This window comes from Magnolia sinica, chromosome 19 (assembly GCF_029962835.1).
Source record: "Magnolia sinica isolate HGM2019 chromosome 19, MsV1, whole genome shotgun sequence".
In the NCBI taxonomy this organism is placed as follows: Eukaryota; Viridiplantae; Streptophyta; class Magnoliopsida; order Magnoliales; family Magnoliaceae; genus Magnolia; species Magnolia sinica.
In genome coordinates, this window is record NC_080591.1 from 53,599,585 (window position 1) to 53,606,759 (window position 7,175).

Here is a 7,175-nt window from a genome sequence, read left to right on the forward strand (position 1 = left end):
CCTATTAAAGATATGACAGATAGTCAGTAGGGTTTCTCTCCAAAATCATGAACTTAAACCCGCATTATTGAGCATAGAGTTTACCATGTTTATGAGAGATCTGTTTTTCCGTTCTGCTATCCCATTTTGTTGAGGTGAATAGAGAGCTGTAATTTGGTGAATTATACCATGAGTTTTACAAAACTCCAACAATTCTAAGGATAGATATTCTCCTCCCTTATCCGACCTTAGAATTTTAATCTTTCGGTCTAATTGGTTCCAATTTCTGCCTTGTATATCGTGAATTTTTGTAGTGCCTCATCTTTATTCTTCAGTAGGTATACTAAGGTATAACGGGAGATATCATATATAAAGGTTATGAAGTACCTCTTTCCCCCTCTTGTTATTAAACCACTTATTTCACATATGTCACTATGAACTAGGTTTAAGAGTTACGATCCTCGTTCCACCCTTGGAAACCGTTTTCTAGTTATTTTAGATTGTACACAAATACTATATTTGTCATTAGATTTTATATACTTAAGAATTAGATTAAGATTAGACATATTATTCATTCTATAATAACTAATAAGACCTAATCTAGCATGTCAAACATCATGTGAATCAAGCATATAAACGGAAGTAAAATTTTTCATTTATAAGGTTCAATTTGAACATTCCATTGGATACATAGCCCTTCCCTACATATACCCCATTTTTAGACACAATCAATTTATCAAATTCAAATAGAAGTCTAAATCCAAACTTAATCAGTAGACTAGTTGATATAAGATTTCTCTTAATATCCGGTACATGCAGAACATCATTCAGAGTAAGGACTTTTTCAGAAGTTAGATTAAGCATGCCTTCCCTTTTCCTATAACCTTGCAAGTGGAGGCATTTCCCATATATAGTTCTTGATTATCACCCACCAATTCGTAGGAATTGAATATGTTGTAATTTTTACAAATATGTCTGGTAGCGCTAGAATCTACCCACCATTTAACATCCTCTTCACCATATGAACTTTAGAGATGACAGCTGCCAAATTCATGTCTTCCGTCATATTAACTTGCCGTTTTTTTTCTTCCATTTTCTTTTTGTATTTTCTGCAATCTTTCTTAAAGTGACCAGAGATTTTGCAAAATAAGCATGAACCCTTCTTGGATGTGTTCGTTTTGAACCATTGGTTATTAGATTTAAGCTTATCATCTTTCTTGAAAGGTTGCTTCTCTAATTCCCAATTCATACTATTCTCGACTATATTAGCGTTACTTAGGGCCTCCTGTTGTTCTTTATTTTTGTCACAGAGCCTATATTCTTCTTCTATTCAAAGAAACATTAGGAGTTCCTCCAATGACATTTTCTCTTTTTTCTGTTTCAATGATTTTTTAGTATCCTTCCATTTAGGTGAAAGTTTAGTAATAATTGTGGATACTTTGAAAGACTCGTCGAGATTAGTGTCATCGGCAATAATCTATTGGATGATGACCTGTAACTTATGTACTTGATTAAGGACAGTTTTTTCATCCAACATTTTGAATTCTAAAAACTGACTTACTAGGAATTTTTTGTTACCTTCATCCTCTGATGTGTATTTAGTGAGCAGAGCCTGCCACAAATCCTTAGCATTGATGGTAAATAGCATATAACGAATCAAAAAGAGCATTGAAGATATGACCTTTGCATAGATAGTCGTTATGCTCCCAACTTTGTCTCTTTTGAATATGTTCTAATGTATTATCGTTAGATGGTGATGAAGGAGGATCTTGAGTGAGCATATGATCCAACTTGAGCGATGTGAGGAAGAGATGGACCCTCGATTGCAATCAAAGAAAATTTGAGCCGTCGAACGACGTAATTTGAACAAAGTCAAGATGACCCATAAAAGAGGCCATAATATCGCCTTAAAATTGTTATTGTTGAGGCGAAAAAATAGAAAATGAATCACTTAAAGATAGGCTTAAGGTGCATTACGATGTCGCTATCTTTAAGGCGATATTTGCACCCTACTGGCGATTAAACCAATTTACAAGAGGGTTATAGCAAATCCGCCTCCTAGATACAATAAGCCTCTTCTCCAAGACCGGAGAAATGTGGGTTTCGGCCTGCAAAATCGAAAAACCGCACCCTGAACACACTTTTACAGCGTACAACCCTGACTTCTGTGATGTTACAATTTACCCCCTAAAAACTATTTGTAATTTACTGCCCAAAAAATTATTTGCAATATAGCGCCTGAAAACTGTATCTTTCTAAAAAAACCTTCCAAAAACGAAAATGGTGAAAAAGAAGAAGAAGAAGATGGGGAAGAGATTGTTGGAAATTGTAAATGCGGATTGACCCAAAGATGGGTTTATATAGAATCACAAGAGATGCTTAAAGCCCTTTTCATGAAAAGACATCTTCTTCCATGGTGTCTTTTCATCAATGGTGGTGTCTTTCCAACAATGGCATCCCTCCATTTCAAATTCAAAAGATGCTCCCTTTACCAAGAGGCATCACCATTCACACCAACAATCACCAAAGCCACAACCCTTCCTTTCCAATTTTCTTTTCTTCTTATTTTGAAAAAACCCAACATGCAATGGTTAAAGAGCATGAGAAAATCATAACGGTGAACACAAATATTATGATATCAACAACTTTGTCATTGAGTGTAGGCCATAGCAAAAGAAGACAGATGTGGGTATTTAGAAAAAATAAAAAATAAAAAGAATTGCAGTTGAGTAGAAAATGAATTGGGGAGACGTAATTTGAGCTGATTTTAGATAAACTCCAATTGCAAGTTAAGCACATTCTCAAAGAAAAGCACATTGCATCCACATGGTGACAGGTTAAATGAGTTGTAAAATGAAGCTAGGAAGAAAAGTTAATGCAGAAAAAGAAAAGACAACAGGTATGGGCTTGAAGGCAGAAGGCTGTATAGTAGAAGCAAGCATGCCATTTTATATAGATAGATTGTATTTGGAAAATCTAGCCTTTCAGACAAAAAAAAAAAAAAAAAACATTTAGAAAATCTCACTTCCCAAGGTCTACACTAGCATCAAGTGACAATTGAGATATACTCAAGACCATCGCATTTGCACTTTGGGGTGAGAAAGGTGGCAAAACAGATGCCCACATAATGTGAGCTCTATTTACCGTGTTGCCCTAGTCCCCAACTGCCAAGCCTACCATGTTGACTTGGAAGCGCTGCCCACTGCAGTTTGGTGATGCAGTGTGTGTGGATACATTATCCAATTGAATTACATTTACTAGTCTAATGAAGTAGAAATAATAAAATTGTTAACTTCTTTCGTTAACGTTCACATTTATGCCAGGCTCCAAATTGCAATTAAGTTACTTCAGGCTGCGGTCAGTTCATAGCCATTTCAGGAGTAGAGAATAATTTGCAATTTTGGAATTTCTAATTTTTTTAGGGGCGGCAATTTGTCAATTTGGGAATTTCTACAAGGTAGAATTTTAAAAACTACTTTTGTGTTGGATTGGAAAGAAAGACCTCTTTTGTATATTAAAAAAAAATGCATCTTGATTTTTGGAAATTCTGCTAAGCGAAGAAATTCAAAATCAAAAATCATTTTTATCATGGTGCTTTATGGAGTGTCTCTGACATGGGACTTATCGGAGGCTGATTCATCGACCAATAAGACCGGTCAGTAAGTCAGTAGCTTTCTATAGCTAAATCGTCAGGAGGTACCATGGCCGAGCCAAATGCAACCTTAAAGTTGAACTTGAAAGATATGTAAATGCAATTTGAGGATGGCTTCCTCATTATCAACACTAGGAACATCATTAATCTTTCTTCATTTCAAATTGACATCTTTGCATTCAATCTCACTTCTACATCCAAAGACAGCCTTGATGTCAGCCAGGACTGTAAAAGTCTGGGGGAGCCACAACAGGACTTGATTCCCCGTTATTCATTTATCTCCATTGAAATGTACCTATATCAGGTGCATCCAAAATTTTAAAATTTCAATTTTAAGTCTGGACAATGGTAATCATCAATCACCTAAGCCTTACAAACTAATTAGGGTCAGCAACATGAATCATGTTCTACTATTCCACCCAATCAAGGGCCATAATAGTCAATAGCGATTAAAAAAAACCTAAATATCGAGAATATTGATGCACAAGAACTGACCCATTAAAAGCGATCAAAACCTAAATCTTGAGAATATCGACAACAGGAAGACCAAAGTAACGAACAAGAAACAACCCATTAAAAGTGATCAAAACCAAACAGGATTGGTACAGTAAGAGAATACCTCTTGCTAAGTTTTCCAACTTCTGGTCCAAGGCATTTAAGTTGATCCTGAAGCAGGCAATGGTTTCTGGTGACCCACTGTTCCATTTGTGCAACTCCAACTGGGAGCCAACATATGCCACTAGGGAGAGTTGTGCCTAAACAAGAAACATGGCTTAAAATAGCAGCAAAAGTAAATGCCTCAAGCCACTCTCGCGGTTCTCTTTCACTGCAAATTAGTAGCTCAATCCATAGCTTCAGTCCAGCATGTTCGTAATCATTTAATCCAACCGACTTGTGCTGTTTTCTGTCAAGTATAGTCGCCTTCATCTCAGACAGCATTACATGTCGACAAATAATGTTTAGAAGGTGCAAATGGTGGGAATTGATCTTGGAGAACAAATTTGGGGCTTGAAACAAAATCTCCTCAGTTGCCAGGCCTGGATGACCACTCAAGAATTAATTGAATTGGCTTGACTTGCTCAAGATTTGGTTCTAGTGTAGGAAACTTGCCCTTTTGGAACTCGAGAGCAAGTATTCGACAAGCTCAATGAGTTCTTGAAAACAACGACGAGCCTCCGCAAAAGAAACTCAGCTGAATAATTTAAAAAAAAAAAAAAACTTAACCAAGTTTCCAATCAACTTGAAGTCTGGCCCTATTAAGTTTGAGTCGGGTTTTGAATTTTTAATCCTGATTTCCACGTATGCAAGTTTTAAAATAGGGGAAATTACTAGAGATTGGACATCTTGATAGTCATTTTTGGATTTACGGGTGCCTATTGGCTGTTGTACTTTTAGATTCTTCTCAATGTTGTTTTGTTTTGTTTTGTTTTTAAAAAAAAAAAAAAAATTCTTTTATGCCATTTGGCCTTTAATAAAATTCAGTATCTTTAAAAAAAAAAAGAAAAAAAGAAAAAAAAAATCATAGCACTGCACCGCTCTACCCACATCACGTACTAACTGTGACCAGTAGTACCGTTCTTCAATAAGAGCTCGCATCTTGTCCCGTCCAATGTGTCCACTAAGGCCACCTTTATGTAGCTCTTGGAGGATCTACTCCCTCAGCAAGTTTTTGGGGATGCACAATCTATTCCCTTTGAAAATGAACATATCTTGCACATGTAGGTCACTAGGGTGACCTTCTTGGCATGTAACCCGTTTATCTTTGAAGTCGTTGGCGGTGGCAATATGTCCTTGAGGCACTCGAACCTGACAACCTCACTACTCATAGTGACTAATAAAGTTGCACGACGACTCAGTGCATCGGTCACTTTGTTTTGATGCTCATACTTATGTTTCAACACAAACTTGAATTCCTGCAAAAACGAAACCCACCTAGCATGCACACGATTCACATTAGCTTGACTATTAATGAATTTGAGAGCTTGATGGTCTGTGTAAAGAATGAACTCCCTTTGAATCAAGTAATGTTGCCATTGTCGCAGTCCCTGGACCACTACGTACAACTTAAGCTCGTATGTCGACCACTTTTTTCATGCACCATTAAGCTTTTAACTATATAAGGCTACTGACCAACCTTCTCGAGCCAAGACTCCCCTAATCCCAACATATAAAGCATCACATTCAACTTTAAATAGTTTGTCGAAGTTAGGAAGTACAAGAACCGGGGTTATGGACAACCTGTGTTTAATTTCGGCAAAGCTCCTATTGGCTTCGTCAGTCCACAGAAATTGTCTCTTCTTCATGCAGTCTGTAATTAGAGATACAATGGTGTTAAAATTCTTCATGAACCGACGATATAATGTCACCAATCCGTGAAAACTTTATATCTCATGGATGTTTGCTGAGACTAGCCATTCCCTTATAGCTTTCACCTTTTCCTTATCCACTCAAATTCCCGTGAATGTCACGACAAGGCCTAAAAACAATAGGTTATCTGTAACACCCCGAACTTTTCAATACCCGAGTATTGAAAGTTCTCAAGTGTTACCATAAATTTAACCTATTATGTACACGTGTACGATACCAATCTAGCTAACCTAACCCTACATCCATCCTCCAAGTCAATCTGACCGATTAAGAATGATCTTCATCCATAAATCAAGTCATCCGATCATTAATCATGTGGTTTAATATATGTACCTTCCCTTAACTAAATCGGTGAATAACTCTTTGTCTATAATAATTTAGATATAAGTTCTCTTGTAAGAATTCTTTAGAAATGGACATAGAACCATGTAGCACCATTAGATTTCACAAAATTCTTAGACCAGCAATAATTACGAAAATGCCATTAACCTAGATCCCTGATTTGTAGATCACATAGTTTACATGATCTGTTTCATGTAAAATTTTATATTACACCTATGTATCATAAATTAACCATGCACATCAAATTTCAGCCCTTAGATTATTGTAAAAGTGGCCCAACTGACAAATCAGCCTGTAACCATTGATTTTGGTGTCCATCGAGTGAAGAAACATCGTGGGTAGTCATTGTAGGATATTTCTCTTCATATGAACGACTTGAATTGCCCATCACATGGATTAAGGGTGAAGTATAAAGACCGCACTGTGGTAGGCTTTTCATTAGGCGTGAAGTTATCCCTTCGAGGTGTATCAACTCCTTATAAATCTAGATTTTCAGATCTAACCACTTCCTGCCGTCCATTGAAACCCAAACTTGGACCACGCCTTAGCCTCACATAACTAAGACATCATAAAAAATTTGGACCCTGATTTATAATCCTACACCATTGAATGCTGAAGCTAATTCCTTTCTTTTGACGTAAAACGTGATATTTCAGATCTAGCCTTTTCCCAACATCCATCAACCATCAAATTTTTTCTGATGGGTTATCTATCCTAACTACACATTTCTTCCAAACTTGGGCCCTAATCATCAAGTATTGATCATTAATTCAGATCAAGTTCATTTTGGGCACCCGCTAGGGCATTTTCAAGATAAGCCCCTAATCAACTCCAT